The 21696-nt window shown below is 44.8% G+C and overlaps 1 protein-coding gene across 13 annotated transcripts in view; it reads right to left on the reverse strand.

The window, feature by feature from the left end:
- Nucleotides 1-21696, reverse strand: part of TNRC6B (trinucleotide repeat containing adaptor 6B) — a 1174734-nt gene that overhangs the window by 565479 nt on the left and 587559 nt on the right. The window lies entirely within an intron of this gene.

A 21696-nucleotide genomic window follows, 5' to 3' on the forward strand; every position in this document is an offset into this window, starting at 1 on the left:
TCCAAAATTGACGTATTTAATGCAGTTGTGATCACTTGTGGGAAACCTACACAATTATATTGTGTACAAATCTACGCTTAGAAGAAGAGTCACTCTCTACTACTTTCTACGCATTCTCTACTACTCACTCTCTACTACTCTATTACTCAGTCTCTACTACTCACTCTACTACTCACTCTACACTACTCTCTACTACTCACTCTACTCACTCTACTACTCACTCTATTGCTACTACTCACTCTACTACTCACTCTATGCGCTACTACTGTACTACTCTCTACTGAATCTCTACTACTCACTCTCTAATCACTCTACTACTCACTCTCTAATCACTCTACTACTCACTCTAATCACTCTATACTAATCTCTACTACTCACCCTACTACTCTACTACTCACTTCTCTACTCAATCTCCTCTACTCTCTACTTCACTCTCTAATCACTCTACTACTCTACTCTCTAATCACTCTACTACTCTACTCTCTAATCACTCGCTACTACACTCTACTACTCGCTCTCTACTACTCTCTACTACTCGCTCTCTACTACTCTCTACTACTCTCTACTACTCACTCTACTACTCACTCTACTACTCACTACTACTCACTCTACTACTCACTCTACTACTCTACTCACTCTCTACTACTCTACTCTCTACTCATCTACTGCTCTCTACTACTCACTCTACTACTCTACTACTCTACTACTCACTTTCTACTACTCACTCTCTACTACTCACTACTACTCACACTCTAATCACTCTTTACTACTCTCCACTCAACCTCAACAACTCTATTACTCACTCGCTACTCACTCTGCAATCACTCTCTACTACTCTACTCTCTACTCATTCCCTACTACTCACTCTCTACTGCTCTACTACTCACTCTCTACTACTCACTATACTCACTACTACTCTCTACTACTCACTATCTACTACTCACTCTCTACTATCTACTACTCACTCTCTACTACTCTCTACTACTCACTCTCTACTACTCACTACTAACTCTACTACTCAACTCTACTCATTCTCTACTACTCTCTACTACTCACTCTCTACTACTCTACTGTGTACTCTCTACTACTCTACTACTCACTCTCTACTACTCTACAAATCACTCTCTACTAATCACTCTCTACTCCTCACTCCTCACTCCCTACTCTCTGATGGCATGACATGAGTGACAGTGAATTGGGTACCAGCATGATTGCCCATTGCGGCGTTTTCATAACTCCGGTAGAGGTTAGCGCTATTAAAAAAAGCATTAAAAATGCAATATGTCTCGCCTTTCATTAAGGTAAAGCCATTTGCTTTGCTATACGATACCATAAGCAAAGCAAATGGCTTTAACTTAATAAAAGGCGAGACCTATTGCATTTTCAATGCTTGTAATTAAATTCCTGGCGACGGTGGGAAGAGTTGGCGAGCCCTTTGATCTGAGGGCGCTTAATGAACTTTACTTTTTAGGTCGAAGCCTGGCGTTCACTGCGCACACAGTGTCGCGCAGGCTGTCATGTACTTGCACAAGTTCGTTTTATGTATTGTTTTGTAACTGTATTTATATAGTGCTTACTACCCCTGACAAGGTGTGGTTGGGTGGATGGAGTCAGTGGATGAATGGAGTTGATTGGTGGCTAGGTGGATGGACTTAGTGGGTGGGTGGATGAAGTGTGTGTGTGTGTGTGTGTGTGTGTGTGTGTGTGTGTGTGTGTGTGTGTGTGGCGCTGTGTCGTGTCTGTAGCTGTGTGTGTGTGTGTCTGTGTATGTGGCTTTGTGTATGTGTGTGTGTGGCTCTGTGTATGTGTGGCTCTGTGTATGTGTGGCTCTGCGTGGGGCTCTGTAGTGTTTGTGTGTGGCATTTGCGAGAAATTAAGCTATTGGCATTGTAAATGACAGGGCCATTTATTTATCTGTTTTCAAAACCAACACATAAATAAAAATGTTGTCATTTACAATGCCAATAGCTCTAACTTTTTCAAAGGCGAGACCGTTGCATTGTAAATGCTTGTTTTTTTTGTTTGAGTGGGTGTCATCAATTTAACCATTTGGTGCCATTTTCAGATTCTTGTTTTCCTGTGGTGATTTAAACTTTTTTTCCCCTTCTTGTTTTTGTTGTTTTGAAAATCTTACTTGCAAATATACCTCATATACAGGAGGCGGTGGACGCATGTGAAACCAGAAAATTCAAGCTATAAAACGACTCCTACCGATAAGTAACCTTTTTGTTTTCTGGGTTAACATGCTGTGCATGGAGTAACACACTGTCTCACTTGAATCTCCTTGCTGGGTTGAATGTTCACATAGTAATGCTTCAATAATGTGTGATGTTTTGATGAGCATGTAGCTGCAGTGCGGATAGACCCAAGATTTCTAGACAGGCAATGGTCGATTCTTTTTTTTAGGTCTCGCCTAGCGAGATCTATTGTTGTCGACTTGAGTTTGGAAGGGGGACAGGAGACATGCACGCGTACAGACATGCGATGTGCACGTGTACGGCGGTGTCTCTTTTACTGATGAGATTCCATGGCAAGAACAGATGCATACTGGTAACTAGCATTTGCCGTTCGAGGCATGTGGGCTGCTGAATTCATATCTTAGCATAGACTGTATAGCAGTTTCTCCTCTAGCGGTGGCCGCCTGTATCAGCTGCAGTGGTCTGAAATAGAGTTTTAAGGACAGCCTGGCCTACAGCAGCTTGTTGTTTGGCTTGCACGTTAACACAGTAGTATTTTGTGAAAGTGTGTATGGTAGACCATGTAGCTGCCCTACATATGTCTTCTAAGGGAATATTTCCTAGGAAAGCCATGGATGTCCCCATTTTACGTGTTGTGTGCTTTAGTGGGGAACTGTTAAAGTGCGTTTTGCTTTCTGATAGCATATTTGAATGCATTTAACTATCCATCTGGCTATTCCTGCTTTGGAAATGGGATTGCCCTTATGTTGTGATGAAAAAGCGACAAATAGTTGCTTTGTCTTCCTGAATGATGTTGTTCTGTCAACGTAATATAAGAGAGCTCTTTTAACGTCTAGTGTGTGTAGGGCTCTTTCAGCTAGAGATTGCGGGTTTTGAAAGAAAACTGGCAATTCTATGGAGTGATTGATGTGGAAAGTGGATATACCTTTTGGCATAAATTTAGGGTTTGTATGCAGCACTACTTTATTGTGATGAATTTGCATGAAAGGTTCCTGAATGGTTAGTGCCTGTAGCTCACTCACTCGCCTGAGGGAGGTGATGGCAATTAAAAATGCCACTTTCCATGTTAAGAATTGTAGTTCACATGAATGAAATGGTTCAAAGGGAGGTCCCATGAGTCTGGTAAGTACTATGTTTAAGTTCCAGACTGGAGAAGGTGGATGCTTTGGAGGGATGATTCTTTTAAGTCCTTCCATACAAGCTTTGATAGGTGGGATTCTGAATAGGGACACGTGTTGTCTGTTTTGAACATATGCTGCTATAGCAGCGAGGTGTAGCCTTATGGATGAGTATGCTAGGTTACATCTCTGAAGGTGTAGCAAGTAACAGATTACATTTTGGATGGAGGCATCCAATGGATTGATTTGATTATTATTACAGTAAATAACAAAACTTTTCCATTTAGCTGCGTAACATGCTCTGGTAATGGGACGCCTTGCTTCTTTGATAATGTTCATACAATCTGGAGGCAAGATAAGATATCCAAATTCTAAGACTTCAGGTGCCAGATCGCTAGGTTCATCTGATTGGGATCTGGGTGCCTGATTTCTCCATGGTTCTGCGTTAGCAGTTGTGGCGAGAGGCACAGTCTTTGGTGAGGAACTACTGAGAGTTCTAGGAGCGTTGTGTACCATGGCTGTCTTGCCCATGTGGGAGCAACCAGGATCATTGTGAGTGACTGTTGCCTTAGCTTGCGTGCCACTAATGGAATCATTGGCGTTGGTGGAAAAGCGTTTGCAAATCTGCCTGACCAGTTCATCCATAGCACATTGCCTTGTGACAACGGGTGTGGGAACCTGGCGGCGAAGGACGGGCATATTTGAGTTTTCGTTGGTGGCAAACAGATCTATGTCTTGATGTCCCCACTCTTGGAAGAATGGTTGGAGAACCTGAGGATGAATCTCCCATTCGTGTACTTGCTGACTGTGTCTGCTTAGTAGATCTGCTATCTGGTTGTCTATCCCTGGGAGGTGTTCTGCCAGAAGATAAATGTGTTGTGGAATTGCCCACTTCCATATGCTCTGTGCGAGGTGAGATAGTTGCAGAGAGTGGGTGCCCCCCTGTTTCTGGATGTAGTACATGGCTGTCATGTTGTCCGTCCGGATCAACACAGTCTTGTTGCACAAGTATTTTTGAAAAGCTCTCATCGCTAGGAATATTGCCAGTAACTCTAAGTGGTTTATATGTAGACTCTTTTGTTTGACTGTCCAGAGACCTTGGACTGTATATTGCAGGAGTTGGGCTCCCCAACCTGTCAGTGATGCGTCCGCTGTTAATACTACCTGTGGAACCGGCTCTTGGAACAGTCACCCCTTGGAAAGGTTTTGTGGGTTCCACCACTGCAGAGAGCGGTGAGTGTGACTGTCTACCAACACTAGGTCTTTTAGTTGTCCTTGACCTTGGTTCCACTGGTGCGCTAGGCATTCCTGTAAGGGGTGCATCTGAAGCAGAGTATGAGGGACGATGAATATGCAGGAGGCCATCATGCCTATAAATTGCATGAACACTAGAGCTGGTAGGGAGTGTTGTGGCTGAAATTTGTGGATGAGAGATTGTATATTGGCTATCCTTGCTGGATTTGGATATGCCTTTGCTACAGAGGAGTCTATTGTTGCTCCCAGATATTGCTGTATGGGGGAGGGTTGCAGATGTGATTTTGGGAAATTTATTGAGAATCCTAGATTGTGTAGTAGCTGGATAGTCTTTGAGGTATGGCTGGCACAATGTACGTACGAATTGGCTTTTGTGAGCCAATCGTCAAGGTAGGGGAACACATGGATGTGTTGCCTTCCGAGGTGTGCTGCCACCACTGCTAGGCATTTTGTTAACACCCTTGGTGCTGTGGTTACCCCGAAGGGGAGGACTTTGATTTGATAGTGCTGACCTTCTATTGTGAACCTGAGGTATTTCCTGTGAGCTGGATGTATGGGTATGTGAAAGTATGCATCCTTGAGGTCTAATGTTGCGAGGAAGTCGCCTTGCTGGAGTAGTGGGAGTACCTGTTGTAGAGAGATCAAATGGAAATGATCAGAGTGAATGTATTGGTTCAACGGTCTGAGGTCCAATATTGGTCTGAGGGAGCCGTCTTTTTTGGGAATGAGGAAGTATAGAGAGTATACCCCTGTCCCTTGATGTTGAAATGGGACTGGCTCTATGGCACCTTTTTCTAGCATGGATTTCACCTCCTGTTGTAACAGCGGGATTTGTTCTTTGGACATTGGACTGTGTTTGGGTGGCATGTTGGGTGGAGTAGATTTGAGTTTCAGGCAGTAACCATACTGGATAATTTGTCTCACCCACCTGTCTGTAGTAATGGCATTCCAGACTGGTGGGAATTGTGTTAATCTTCCTCCGACTGGTGTTAAGTGGTCTGGAGGGAGTGTGAAAAAGTCACTGTTTGGTGGCGGTGGAGGCACGGGTGTTATTACCACGTCCTCTGCCCTTGTTATTGTTTCCTCTATAACCTCCTCTATTGGAGCCTTTATTAAAGGTGCCTTGTGTAGTACTTTTATATGATGAAGATGTTTGGATGTGTTGCCTCTGCCTGAGCCTCGAAAGGAGGAGCGACGAAAAGAGCTCCTAGACTGTTGAAACTGAATTGCACCCATGGACTTAGCAGTGTCAGTGCCTTTTTTCATCTTTTCTACGATGGTATCCACCGCAGATTCAAATAAGAAATCCTGGTTAATAGGTTGATTGAGTATCGTAGATTGCACTTTATTTTTAAACCCTGAAATGCGAAGCCAGGCATGCCGGCCTAGCAATACACTAGTGTTGATAGACCTAGCAGCTGTATCAGCTACATCAAGGGCGCATTTTATGTAATGAATTTCCCTTCTTGTATTAGGTCATTAGCTTTTGCCTTATAGGGTTCTGGTAGGTGTTGTAGTAATCCCTCCAGTTCGTCATAGTGTGCTCTGTCATAGCGTGCTATGAGAGCTTGTGTACTGGCATTTCTCCAGGTATTTGCAGCCTGAGAGGCCTGATGCTTCTAGTATTTTTGACACCTTGTCAGGAGGGGGAGCATCACCTGTTTGTGAGTTAGCTCTTTTCCTAGCGTTAGACACAACTAGGGAGTCTAGTGGTAGTTGAGACTTGAATAAGAGGGGTCTGTAGGGGGCGGTTTATATTTCTTTTCAATCCTTGGATTGAGTACACGCGCCCTGGCTGGGTCTTTAAAGATGTCTGGTGCATGCTTTAGTACCCCATTTAGCATAGCGAGTACACGCACACTCTTTTCTGATGTTGGAAAGGTGTTAAATAGGAAATCCTCCTCTATATGGTCAGTGTGCATGTGTACACCATGATACTGAGCTGCTCTGTCCACTAGTAGGTTAAAAGCAAAAGTGTTGTCAGTAGGAGACAGCTTTGTGGGGTATGTAGTGGGATCGGGTATGGGTTGTGTGTAATCTGTGTCATCTGGGTCATTATGGTCACTCCATGTGTCATCTTGGTTCCCTGGATCGTCAGGTGGTATAAAATCATCCTGAGGATCTTCCCCCATGTCTTCTTCCTGATCATAATCTACAAGTGAAGGAGAATATGGGACATAAGGCATGTTGGGAATGAAAGGAGGAGGTGTGTAAGGTCTTGAGGGGGATGTGCCAAAGTGCTTTTTCTTGGGAGGAACAGGAGAAGGGGCTTCAGTGTCCAGTCTTCTTTTGTTTTTATTGTAGACTATATGTCCTGTTTCCGGGTCTATATACAGTCTTTGTTGTGGATCTGGGTGAAAGAATTCTTCCTCTTCTGTCCGTGGCGCCAAATAGATTGCTTTTATCGCCTGTACGGCTATTTTCGGGTCGAGTCTCTTTAGGCTGGAAGTTTTTATGGTGTGAAGCCTTTTTAGGCTTGACGGGCTTTTTCGGCTCAACTCCTTTTTTCGGTTCGGCGGCCTTTTCCGGGTCGGCGACCTTTTTCTGTTCGACCACCTTTTTCGGCTCGACAGCTTTCTTTTGCTCGGCGGCTTGTTTCGGCTCGGCGACCTTCGGCTCGACGGCCTTCTTCGGCTCGGCGACCTTTTTCGGTTCGACAGCCTTTTTTGGTTCGACGACCTTCTTCGGTTCAACAGCCTTTTTCGGGTCGACGGCTTTTTTCGGGTCGACAACCTTTCTCTGTTCGAGGGGCCATTCCGGCTCGAAGGCTTTCTTTGGCTCGTAGGCCTTTTTTGGCGACGGCCTTTTTCGGATCGACGACTTTACTGGTGTCGACGACCTTTTGGGGTGGAGTGGCTTTACTCGGTCCCGGGGTACCGGAAGGATTGGGTGTGGTCTTCGGAGCCGGAAGGCGGGGCTTCTGAAGCGGTGTTTCGGTCTCGGCTAAGGCTTTTGTGCGATGCTTTGACCGGAGCCTTGTGTGAAGGTGGAGGCGGGGTAGGGGCCTTGGTACTCACGGTTTACCCCGGTGTGATCTGTCCTCCACGGTGACTATTTCGAGATCTTCCGAGCCCTCTGCCTCTGGGAGTTCATGTTCGTCTTCGAAAATGTTTTCCGGTTCTGGTGCCTGCCGCTGCATTTCTAGTCGAGCAGCTCTTCGGTTCCGGATAGTCTTTTTGGACCGGAACAGAGCACAAGCTGGGCAGTTTTCTTCGTTGTGCTCCGGAGATAGGCACCTGTTGCATACTCTATGCTTGTCGCTGTGTGGAAATTTGGCTCCACACTCTGGGCATTTTTTAAACGGGGTCCTTTCCATCAGCAGAAGGTCCACGTGGCGTCGAAAAGGCCCAACGGCCCGCGTCAACGACCGGAGAGAAATGGAAGTGTTGTCGAGTCGAGGGATACCGAGCGGAAACAATATCGTCGAACATATAAAGTTTTAGCGGTCGAAAGTTGGAAAACTTCAGTCCCGAAGTTGTCAAAGTGCATCCGAAACCAATGGCGGAAAAAACAATCTGAAGATGGAGAAGATGCCCATGCGCACTGTAGTCCAGGGGAGGAGTCACCTATCTTGTGATACTTCGAAGACTCTTCCAAGACAACAAGGTGCAAACATCCGGAACCAAAACTAGGCGGCGATCTATGCTAAGATAAGAATTCAGCAGCCCACATGCCTCGAACATTCCCATCCGTACAAAAACAGCCCTTGCCACGCCCAAGGCACCTGCACCGGTCCAGCAGCGGGCAGGATTGACACTGCGGTATGAGGAGGGAGAGAGAGGCACCACCCAGCCAAGCACCCATGGATGGCCCCCTGAGGGCTCTGCACCAATGACTTGGGCCGCAGAAAGGGAAAGTAAAAGAAGCTGGACTGTTAAGAAAGAACGGAGGAGTTAGGACAGGAAGAGACTGTAGCCGGGGAGACGACTAAGATAGGTGCGCTTGTAACTCCTGCATTATGGCTAAGTCATCCTGTGCCCTCAAAGTCAGCGGCGACTGCAAGAAGAAAGTAATCCCAATTGTGTTTGTCTGCCAGAGTGTGTTTCTGTCTGTCTCGTGTCTACTCTTTCTTCATTTTATATGGATTCTCGTCCTATCAGTATTCATTAGTACTTCTGACCTCCTTGCTCGCTGGTATGTCCATGTTACACATGCTCTCTTTTGTGTGTTTTTTTAGTTCTCGCTGTGCGGGCCAATAGAACTCTGGATGGCGGAAGTTTTATGTCCAAACTTCTATCTAGTGTAACTAATTAATCCGCGTAATGGAAAGTGAAATGAAGTTAGGAGTGTGACTGGAGCAAGTGAAACAGTACCATATAACCACAAGGTAGCCTTCTGTACTTCTTTATGACTGCCTATCTCAATTTATCTCCTCTTCTCTCCATGTCAATATGATGGTCTCTGCCCGATTCTGCCACTGTTACTCTGGCCATTAAGCAGCTACCAATACCACAGCGGCAGCTGGGCCGGGTCATGGAAATGGGTGGCCATCAAACTCTTACGGGGCTATTAATCTTCAGCAACAGGGCAACGAATACAACACTTCAGGAGAGGACTATCTCTTTACCACCATGAAAGAATCCCCCTGTCCACACCATCTCGCTCTACCTCTAGGAGAGAACTGCCCAGGTTTTACAAAATCTCTAGGAGAAAAACCCATGTCTTTAGGAGATAATGCCACTGGTATAACACCAGATGAGACCCCTCCCCCCTCACATGCTATGGGGGAGAAAACCTTGCAATGCAATTGGATGATAATCCTACCTTACCATATTTAGCAGACCCCTGCTATTTCACCAGGTTATACCCCCTCTCTACCACCAAGACAAACCTCTTCATTATACTGCATGAAAAGAACTTCCTAATGTTCAAGTTAGGGAAACTACAGCCAGGAGACAGCACTCAAATTTAGTACCAGGAGAGAGGAAATCCTACTCTGCCAGTAGGACAGAATATACAACGCTTTCCCTTCAGCAGATAATTCCTTGCTTAAGTACCTGGTAAGATGAATCCCGTTATGTCACAGAGAGAAAACATTCAAACTATCTCGTGGGGATTGAGCTCTCCCTATAGTAATGGGTTACAGCTCACTTTCGCTCTACAGCCAGGATAGGGCAATCCATACTGTATTAGAGAGAAAAACCCACCATTTGTGATGCACAATGGAATGTAGAAATACGGAGTCAATGCCAGTAGATTAAGAGCGAGTTTACTGTAAGCTGAATGGATACATAAATGACCCAACCAGAAGCAGATTTAGTTAGAAGCTGAACCTCGGTCCTGACAAGCAGGATACTGCACATCTATCTCCTTTAGAAAAAACAAGCATGTGCAATGCAATAGGTCTTGCATTTGCGAGAGTTTGAGCTATTGGCATTGTAAGTGACAATGCCTTTTATATATGCGTTTTGAAAAGCTGGAAGCGGTGCGTACATACACACTTTGTACTTCTAGTCCTTGCTTACGAGAAGCAAGGCTGGCAGTAAAAGAGGTGCGGTTATTGCCAGTTTTGCATCTCGTAAGCAAGGACTATATGTACAAAGTGCGCCTTCTCAGGCTTTCAAAACACACAAATAAAATGCATTGTTATTTGCAAAGCCAATTGTTTAAACGCTCGTAAATGCGAGACCTATTGCATTGCAAATGCTTCTTTTTTTTATTGTGCGTGCTTGAGGTTTCTCTGTGGGTTAGTCCTGCTGCCTTGTGGCAATGTTAATTAGTTTGTACTATCCATCTTGCAGTAGTACGCTTTGTGACAGGTGTTCACTTGCCTACATGGGAGAACGATACAAAGACTTTTTAATCCTTTCTGACTGTTTTTGTCTTTAGTAAATAGGACACAATTGCCCGTCTGACATTGTGTGCCTGGGACCATCTATCCCTGTGTTTTTGGCTGTTAAAAGGTGCCCAGTAATTGTATGGCTTGGTAAACATGAAAATACGATATCTCCTTTGGTACATATTGTAGGTTTGGTGTTATTACTACTTAATACTTCGTGTATTTGAAGGTCTGGTTCCTGTGTGATAAGCACTTGAATTTCACAAACTCTTAAGTGATGTGATAGCAATTAGAAAGGTTGTCTTTTTTTTTAGGTCTCGGCTATAACGCGCTGAAAAGCGCGTTCTCGCCAGAGAACTATTGTCGGCGTCTCAGCAGTCTGAGAACACCGAAGTGAGACAAGACCTGGCCACGCGCAGCGTTTTTCCATAGGATAACATTGTGCGCGCGGCCAGGTCTGGTCTCCACAGAATTGCATTCCAGACCGGATCGCGTCGCGCGCCTCTCTGGAATGCAGGGGGAGTCTGCAGAGAGGCGCGCGGCGCTGATAAGCGTCGAAGCTTGTTTATCCTCGATTTAGAGAGTGCCTGAGACCGCATTATTGTCTGGATGCACGAGGAGAAAAAGGTGGTGAACTCCGGGGAAACCTTGCACACTGGCACAAGCCTACAATAAGACGTAGCGACATTGCCAATGGCACCTGCAGCCTGAACTTACAGGGCGATCCCGGGTCACTGCTGCCGGCCGGTGCTCACAACCCAGGGCTGTGCACAAGAAGCTGGTGGACAAAGAGTCCTCCTGACCTGCTGTGCATGAGCGAATCCACATGTTTCCTGTACAATCCATTCACGTCCAAATGAAAGAGCCGTGGCTGCAGTCTGCGAGTCTTTACAGCCCGGTGTGTGTCTAGCGGCGTCCACGGGCTGTACATTTTAACCCTTTGCATCCCAGATTCAGTCTGAGGTGCTCGAGTGCCCTTAAAAATTGAGTAGCACGAAAACAGTGCCATGGTATTAACAGCTACGTATAGCGTATAGAAAACTAAGAAGTGCTCAACGGAGCGCTATATAAAAAAGATTACTATTCGTATTAGTTGCGCTTGCGCTGCTACACTCCTGCGCGAGGCGTCCTTGCCGAAAATGCCTTTACTCCTGACTTGAGTGTAAACCCCAAGTTTCCCCAAGAGACGCTCCACTCTTTCAGAAAAGCTTTGTGGGTTTTCTTAATAGAGTTTTGCTCAGGATCACACATGGTTATGGGGGTTCCAACTCTAACCGGGTTTTCAGTTTCTAAGCTGTACAGTTTAGAAATCTGGACACACCATCAACCTGGGCGAAGTCGATCTTTATTTATTCATATTACCCAAGTGTCACCTCCCATTTGAGTACATGTGCTGCCGAAGCGATCACACGTAAGTGTCAGCTAGAAGAGAAAATGTGAGTTTGTGTGCTTTTTCTCAATTCTCACCTCGTAGACTAACGTACTAACACTGCGCGGTGCGAAGCACACTAAATATTGGGGCGCACCCCAAAATTTATGTTTTCTCTGTGTTTGCATTTATGAACCATCTCTTCGTAATTTACTTAAGTTTGTCTTGAATGCAAAAATAAGGGCATGACTTATGTATATTGACATCTAGATATACAGAATACGTTGTGTGTGCTCATTGTGGAGATGAAATCACATTGTTGAAATAAATGCTATAATCATATGTAGATGTTTCCTAGAGTAAACTGCCCCTCCCCCGTCAGGGGCTGCCACAAATGGGGGACATTAGTGATTCACTCGCATTGTCACTCCTGTCCCTGGATGATGTCGACTTCCCTGGGTGCCCCTCGCACGCCAGGGGTGGATAGCAGTGTTTGTTGAGAGTCGGTTTTCACCTACGTGAGAGATCCGGGTGGTGAGAGATAGCACGGACTCCGCAGAGCCAGCTCCCATCCCTGGCCCCACCCCCGGCCTGAGTGTTGCAGGTACTGGTAGCAAGGGCAACACCGCGCCTGAGACATCTGGAGGGGCCTGGGGTGCGCAATAATGTAATGTCATGTGGAAGGCACATCTTAAACTACACATCGCAGTTGTTTCTTTTTCTGGAATTATTTACTGGGTATATTTTCACAAATTCCAAACAGGGCAGTTTCAGTAATTGCATTTATATAGCGCTAAATAGCCCTGAGGAGGAGTTGAAGCGCTGGACGACATATACCAAAGTTATTACATCTGCCTGGCAACCTATGAAACTCTGACAGGGCTGCCAGCCAGATCCTTTTTTGGTAGCTCTGCACGTCTAAATGCAGAAGCCAAAACTTCAGGTCCCAGAAGAAACGAGTGCGCCCCTTCCAGCTGCCCTGAGTCACGTGCACATCTGGGCCGCGAGCGGGGCGTTGCGTGACCCGGGTCTGTGAAACGCCTCGCATGCCAGCGCGCGGTGGTGCAGAGCGGGTTAAAGTGTGACCCAGCGCGGGGAGGCGGCCTTGTGGCTCTTTTCGTGGTTCTTTGACTCGAATGTGTATGTAATGCAAGTGTGATCTAAAGCGCAGCATGCCACCATTGGCACAAAAATAAATACTTTTTTTGGCCTACAATTTATATACTTTTGTTGCAGTTGGTGCTGCAATATTTAGCAATGCCAATAGCTCAAACTTAATTAACCCGAGACCTATTGCATTGTAAATGCTTGTTTTAAATGTTAGACATGCATTGTGCTTTTGATCAAACACTAATTTTATCAGTTGTGTTAGTACCCTGTAGATTCGATGTAGGTATAGGATGGTTTCTCGGTGGAAGAAACGTTTTTGATCCTTCTAGGAATCATTTCACTAATAGAGTGGTCAAGAAACTTTTCCTTATTACCCTTCTTGTGTAAACTTCAATGACCACGAGGTGTTTATCTAACAAATGTCCTAATTATCTGACCATAATGGTGTCCTCCGACCTATCTCTGCAGTCGCTCTTCTTGTTGAACCAGTGGAAGCAACTCTTTCACTTGCTAGTGAAACAATTCCTTATTGTAGGCTGTCTTGCTACTTGAGGTATTTGCGTTAACTTTGCTGATAGATGCCCAAATTCAACGTCTTCATTAACTATGCCGGCAGGTTTGGTTATAGGTGGCATACTTGTCCACCATGTATTGTTAATAGGTCCTTATGCAACAGGAGTTTCACGGCTTGACTCTGTGACATCTCCATTAGATCTGAGAAACCCATTTCCCTGGCCAAGTAAGAGGGCAAACAGAATCATTGTTTTAATTGTTCTTGGCTTGCATCTGTTTTATTTGTGTTATCATAGGTATCGGAAGAAAGGTATAGGCAAAAGTTCTTGACCATTTTAATAGGTCATTAGGAGGTGGAGTCATCTGGATGCGAACCCTTGGCATTTTGGGCGTTTGTGGATTTCTTCACAGTTGGAAGATGTTTTAACTCCTTTTAACTCTGATTCAAGTGTGCCCTTTGCCTGACTGCTTAGTCTGTCTGCTTCTGTGTTGAGCTGTCATGGTTGGGGTAGCACCACTAACAATATTTCCCGTTTTCTTTTTACCATATCCCTAGATCTTAGGCTACTTAGGAGAAAGTAGATCTTTTTGCCCTTGGTTTGGTGAGGAAACATTGTTAAATTACTTCTTTTTAAATACTGTACTTCCTCTCAGGTGTTTTGAAAGGCCTTCAGAGCTATAAAAACAGTCGTGAGTTCCAACAAATGTATGTGCAGTACTACCTCTACTGCGTTCCAGAGTCCCTGGAAGCTTCAGTTTAGCATGTGAGCTCCCCATCACATGTGGGATGTGTCCATCATAATGGTCACTCAAGGAGTTGCTGGTTTGAATAGTTTTCCCACTGTGATTTTGCTCAAGTTCGACCACTTTATTTTATATTGTACCTGGCAGTAACTCCCTCTAGATTGTCCCAACTTACTGTTGCTTGTGACAATTGCTGTTGTAGCCTCTACTTTACTGATGTCATGAGTAGTCTCATCTGGAATACTAAGGGGATACATGAGGCCATCATACCAAGCATTTGCTCTACGCCCTCACTGTCAGAAATTGACCATTCAGGCAAAGGAGACGATAATAGAGTAACTGCCTGAACTCTTCTAGTCACTGGCAAGTCTTTGTCAACAAGATCAAGAATTCCCCCAGAAGTTCTTTTCTCTTTCTGGCTTCAGTGATTACTTCTCACAGTTGAAGGATCCCAGGTTGTGCAGAGTCTTCCAAACTATGCCCATATTACCCCTGCATGACGTAAATGTTTTTGCTTTAACTAGCCAATCAGCCAGATATGGAAGTGTGTATTCCTGTTCTTCTGATGTGTGTTGCCACCACTACTTGACAATTTGGGAACACTCTTGGTGCTGACTTTATTAAGATGGGAAATACCTTGAAGTGGTAGTGTACCTTGTTCACTACTAATATGTGGAATTTTCTATGCCATCTCTTCATTCTTGTGTGCAAAAATGCGCATTTAAGGTCTATGGTTGTCATGTAATCTTCTCTTTTGTATAGGGGAAATGACTTACTGCGGTGTTATCTTGAATCTTTGTGTTTTGATTGACCTGTTGAGTGCCCGTAGATATAAACCTTCAGTTCTTGTCTGGTTTTCCACCAGAGAGAAGCTGGAGTAGACTCCTCGGTGTCCTTCCTTGGTGACAGCACCAATTCTACGGACTTTTTGCTTAAAGCGTCTTTGACTTCATATTGTAGGCGACATTGTTCTGCCCTGTTGAGATTCTTTTTCTTTGGTTTTATTGTGGGAGTTTTTTATCCCCCTTCATTCTTAACAGTAACCATGGTGGATGATGTCTAGTATCTATTTGTGAGAGGTGATCTATCTCAAATACTTTCGGAACCCTCCAAGTCTTCTTCCTACAAGTGACTTGTGCAAGAGAATGGAAGAAAGTGCCCTCTTTTTGCATGGTTGCCCCCACTTTTTTTTAAACTGCTGATGTACTTTGACTGAGTGTGCTCTGGGCTCCTGCCTAACAGGTGCCCCGGGCCTATGTTCTTCCCGTACAACTGCATTGAAAACAAAATCCTATTGGCACTCTCTGGCCAAAGGTCCGTTCCTTATAAATGGTACCACAGGTACCAAGGACACTGTGGCCATAGAAGGCCTCTAAGGGCTGCAGCACTTATTGGTGCAGAACAAAGTGAAGAGTCGACATGGCACACCTGTGTGCTATGCCTACAACCCACTACCATGGCATAGATCAGTCACTACCCCCCTAGCTGGGTGCACTATACCAGTGGTGAGGGTACAGGTGCATGAGCCTTGTACCCCTACAGTGTCTAAGTCCATTCTTAGACATTGTAAGTGCAGTGCTGCCATTAAGAGTATATAGTGCTAGGAGTTTGTCATTACGAAATCCACATCACCATAATTCCTACACTGAAAACTGAGAAGTTTGGTATCAAACTTCTCAGCACATTAAACCCACACTGATTTAAGTGTGCGATTTAATGAAAAATGCACACAGAGAGTATCTTACAGATGGGCCCCAGATAACTAACCTACCACTAGTGTCCGGGCTGAGTGGCTGCTTTCAGTTGCCACCATCAGATATGTTTCTGGAAACTTGAGTCGAGAGCCTGCTGTTCCTTGGGGCCTGAAAGAATGCACATCCTGGGACAAGGTGCCACGCCTCCTCCACCAGGATGGGCAGGGTTCACGAAGGGGAAGCTTCAAAGGCTTGCCGCCTTTGTGAGCTTCCCTAGGCCACTTGCTGCTCTCAGCAACTGGTCCCCACTGGTTCTGACGCCCACTTTGGGCGGGAGAACCTGCGGGAAAAACAAGTGAGGAAGAGAGGTGTACCCACCTCTGCCATCTCCACTTCTCAGGTGGGGGAGGCGAGGTGGAGTACATCTCTCAGTCCACGCCATCTTGCAGATGGGGGGACTCAGCCAACCAGGGACAGGCAAATGCCCCCCTCCCACTGAAGGGTGGCATAATAGGGGGTGTACCCACCCCAGGGAAGGGACCCATTTTACCTACCTGTAACGCCTCTAAATCTAGTATTTAGGGGCACCCCTCAAACTTGCTTCCTCAGACAAGAACTGCAACAAGAAGAAGAACCGAACAGCCATGCAGCAGCTAACAAGAGGAAGACGCCCACTGACTTGGCCCCAGCCCTACTGGCCTATCTCACCCTCGAACCAGCTCCTGTGAAATCGCAGTATGTCCTGCAGCCAGCAATCTCGAAAAACCCAGAGAACTTGCCTGCCTTCAACTACAAAGACTCTGTCTCCTGTGAACAAAGGATTTGTTCAGCTGCAACATCTGGCTCCGGCCGGACACCGCAGATCCGTCCCACTCTGCTCTCGCCATCCATGGCCTGAGCGGACAAACACCAGGAGGAGGTTACTCCGGCGATCCTGACCCGAGATCCAGCGACCGCTGACCTCCCTCAAGCCGACGCCTGCAGCCTAAATCCAGAAGGCCCCCCCTAACCGCGACCAGGAACTGGTAAGATGACCCAATCCCAAAAGGCACCCCTGCACACGACGCCCCCCGGCCTTGTGTGCCCAAACCGACGGTGACCAATCAACCCCCAACTTACCTCTCAAAATGGTGGTCGCACCCAAAAGACCTTCATACCCGAGCCTCCAGTGCCTTTGCAAACCGGAGGTTCCCCACTGGAACCAACAGGGCGCCCGACATCGAAACAGCATCATGCACCCAGCCGCCCTAGTGCCGCTGAGGGTGCTACTTTGTTTCCCTATTTGCCCTGATCTAAAGTTCAGGAGCTTTGCTCCCACAACCCAGTGGCCTGCTTGCCAGCAGCCACCAACCGGAGGCCCCCTATCCCTCATTAGATAACATTGGGCCTCAGCACTCTGCACCCGGCCGCCCTAGTGCCGCTGAGGGTGTAACGAGAGTGCATCCCTTCACCCTGGGGAAACCCTTGTTCTAACCCCAAAAGCTCAACTCCAAAGACCAATTACTTACCTGGTAACCGTTAACTTAATTTCTCTCCATAGGAACCGATTGACTGTTTTTCTCTGAAAAATATTTTAAGTATAGAGTTGATTTGTATTGAAACCTGAAAATTAACAATTTTGCAAAACTGATTTTACTTACCTTTTCTCTAGGAAATGTCCCAGTGTGATATCTAGGCATATCACACTGAGTAGAAAAAGTAAACTTAAAAGTAACGTAAAAGTAACTAACCTGTAATTTTCATTGCAAAGTCGATACAAAGTATATGTACAGCATTTCACAGGATTGCATTACTAGTAATTCAAACTGTAACCATTTCAAGGTACATTTACAATTTTATTTCAAACTGTAAATTTACTGCAACGTATTTATCAACTTACCTGTACCAGGCTTGCTTGGCTCAAGGAAATAAAATAACTAAAAGAATATTTTTTATACAAAAACAATTGGTCTGAAGTTCAATCTTTGAGTGTGTGAATTTATTTGCTGAGTGTGTACAACAAATGCTTAACACTATCCTGATACTGTCTTACTGCTCGACCACATTACCAGAAATAGAGTAAGGTTCTATCTAACTTTACCTTTGCCTACCTTTAGGGTTCCACTGGACTCTGTGCACACTAAACCTCACTTTAGTATAGTATATACAGAGCCAACTTCCTACATTTACTTCTGTTTAATTCTGGATACTCTTAGCCAGGCTTATCGGCATAGGGTTTTAACAGTGCAAGTTGCCAACTGGCTGTCTGCCGTGTCCAGAGCAGATTCGAGGAAGGTATTGGCAATGACCTTGCTGACCTGGTCCATATTGTTTGCCCTCTAGAAGTCTTCAGGCAGATGTTGTAAGAGTTCCTTTATTTCATCCAAATGCTGGTGGGTGTATCATTTGAACAAGCATTGACATTGTGTATAAACCCAGCACTGCAGCTGATCTCCGTTTTCCTGCCTAACAATTCAACTGTCTTGCTCTCTTTGCCTGGTAGTGGACCTTTTCAGGTCAGGGTAATGGCTGCTTTTGAAACTGTTGCTACGATGAGTCAGCTGGGACATTACTTGCTTTAGGGAGGGAGGGGCTCTGGTGGAGAACCCACATTTCTTTTCCACCCATAGGGTGATGGCCTTTGTAGCCACAGATTGTTTAAAGGCCTCCTTACCCTGGTCAAGGACCCTGGGTAGCATTGTGAGGAATTGGATCCTCTTCTGGTCGGGTAGTAATGTCTCTGGGAGGATGCATGAATCCGTTTAAACTCCTCCAGCTGTAACCTATAGGTGTTTTCTGCTCTCTTTATAACCGCATTGCAAGCTTTGATGTAATCCGTGGGGAAAATCTCAATGGATAAGAGTCTATCCCCAGGACTGCAGAGTCAGCATATATTTAATTCGATCTTCTATCTATTTAACTGCTTGTGATGGGTTGTGTTTGAGCAACAGTTCTTCATCAAAATGGAAGAGGTTTTTCCTCAATTTTCTCCTGTGGTTCTGGTATGAGTGATGGTTCCAATTCCACAACCTCCTCCTCTAGTAGTCTTTGTCAGAGGGATCTTGAATTTTCCCTGTCAGTGAAAGCTCTCTGCCAAGGGTGACTTACATTTCAGCCTTGTGGCACCTGTTTTTTCTCTCAACATTCAGAGCTTTCTGTTAGACATTAACTGTTCCACTCCTTTTTTTCTTTGTTGAGTCGTTTTCCCCCAAAGGAGGCTTAGCCCTTCCATGAGTTCAATCCTCAGTCAAGGCAAAGACTGTTTCAGAGGGCTTGCTTCTAGCTTGGACAGGTAGGTTGCTTCGGCTACTGCTCGATTTGCGGCACGGAAGTTTTCAATGTCTCTCACGGATTGGAATGCCTAGAGTCCATGAAATTCGGCATGGTTGTTTAACGCCAGAGTGGTACTATCTTTCGCTTCACCACTTCATAATTTGACATCTGCATGTATTTCTGTAGCCGTGACTACTACCTACTCCGGAACAGAGTCTTCCCTTGGGCCACTTTTTTCTCCTTGATTGGAAGTCTTCCACACTCGAAAACCCTCAGATCGTTTAAGAATTTGTGTATTCCCTGGGGCAAGGTAATGGTATAGTGAGCACACCTTGGTATCTGTCTTACACTGATGGTCTTGGGATAGATGTCAGCACACACTCCGCTCCCTCTGAAAGATGGTTATTTGGGAGACCGAGATATCAGACCTTGTGGTTGTCTTTTTGTGCGTACTCATGGTGTTATTGGGGGCAAAATCTAAAGGTCTAAGGGGTATGTGCACCCTACCACACTTTCGTTCTTCGAACCTGTGGTCATAGAGTTATGGGCCTTCTCACCTCTTCGCTGTCTTTGTTTTTGTACTATCCTACGATGTCCGCTGTTAAAAAGAAGCTAAAGATATTGATGACAAAGGGTTTCCTGGGCATACCTCTAACATTATAGAAGAAGAGACCTAGTATCTAATGGCTGACTACTTGAGGACTCCCACTCAAAAAAAAAAAAGGAAAAGAGACTATTATGAGGGAATTCAGGACACAAGCACCAGACAAACGAATAATGTACAGCCTGTGAATCCAGAAAAGAATCCTAATGCAAAATCACCCCAGCATGAAACCTTCGGTCACGTGCAAGGTGGTTTGCCACAGGCAACCAAACTCCCATGCCATCAACTACAAGTTGCACTCAATTCTGGTATCTCAACTTCAGTGCACATTTATCAGATGGTGTCAAATTGGTTAACAAAATAAAGCTTTTCTGACCTCCCCTGTTACCCCTCTTATCAAATATGCCTGTAATCTGGCATCTGGGCGCAACTTGATACTCCAAAAGTAAACTAAAACTGTAAATACTTATTTAATTTGTGCGCATTTGTCAAAGGTTGCATAGTTATCACCAAATGAATGTTAGCCCCATCCCTTTTAACAATTACCACATTGGTGGATTTGCATGAAACTCTACATTTCAACATCCTAAAAGTTAAACATGCTAAGTGATTCCCAAACTTGATGGAGATCTATAAAATGTCACCTCAAGTATTAGCATATGAAAGATGTTTGACCCCCCCACACGTTAACTAAAATGTCATTACTTTGCTTAACTCACCAAGAGCCTGCAAACTTTAATGCAGATTGTTAAACAGTGCCAGTTATTAGCACAAGAAAGTCATATTCCTTCTTTTCAACTTTGCCTCCCCTTGATGGATCTACACAAACCTTGCCATATTCAAAGACTGAACGTGTAAAACAATTGCCAAATTTCATTGATTCATCAAAGAATGCCTCAGCTATTGAAAATTAACACTTTTGAACCCCAGAAAACCCTTTTAACTGTGCCCCACTTGACGGATTTGAATGAAACTATCAAGAGTAACCTAAATAAGATGGCTGCCAAGGGCCATGCAGATCTGTGAAACTGTACCAAAGTTACTAGCAAATTAATGATTTTATGACACCACTCTGTTTTACAACTTTGCCCACCCTTGTCTTATCTGAATTACTAAGATTCTTACCTGGTGCTTAGATTAGGCACCTGCAACATTCAAAACAGATTCAAGGAACTGCACCAAAGTGATTAGCAAATTAATTGCCCCTGTTCCCCTTTAACTGTGTCCCCCCAGTGATGCAGGAACACAAAAAGTCCCCTACCTTCAGAAGACTTAACATGCTGAAAGTCTGACAAATTTCACTTGGATTGATAACAAAATGCCACTATTATTAGCAAATGAATACTTGTTTTACCTTTATCTATCGACACCCACCACCCCCTCAACAAACATGCACAAATGTAAACCTGCTAAGTGGAAGTAAACCATTGCAGAAATTCAGCAACAAGTTCTAATTAGGCCAATTAAAAAGACAACCCTTTCATCTGCCTATATAGCCCTCTCTTTTCAACCTTGGAAACCCACCGGACATTTTTGTAATGATGTTTCCTTGAAAACTACTGGATGGATTTACAGCAAAACAGGCAAAGGCACTTCCCTTGAGTAAAGTTCTAGTTTCATGCAAAGTGTGGTGTAATTCCCTTTGGCATTTATTTTGCCTGTACATGTCAGTAAAATTTACTATACGAGATAAAAGAGGAAATGCAACTAAATACTAAACGAAATAGATGGATATTCTCAAACATCCCGTCAACGACGTTCTTAAACTTTACCCAATAAAAACCATAGGAAAAGTGCATGTCGAAAGCTAATACAATGCAATGTACCAAGACATATTATACACCTCAGATGGCCACTGTAATATTTCAGTCAAGAGCCCTTAGAAATTGTGAAAGCCTATCATCGAAACAGAGAGAGAACAGAACCATTATACAAAAGTTATTTAAAAACCATAGAATGTATACAAATTTTAAAATAGTAGGTATGAATACAACCAACAGCTAGATAGTTGGCACCAGCAAGACTTCGTTCCCACCAACAGGATGGTTAAAATAAGAAGAC

This window comes from Lissotriton helveticus, chromosome 1_1, assembly GCF_964261635.1.
Source record: "Lissotriton helveticus chromosome 1_1, aLisHel1.1, whole genome shotgun sequence".
In the NCBI taxonomy this organism is placed as follows: Eukaryota; Metazoa; Chordata; class Amphibia; order Caudata; family Salamandridae; genus Lissotriton; species Lissotriton helveticus.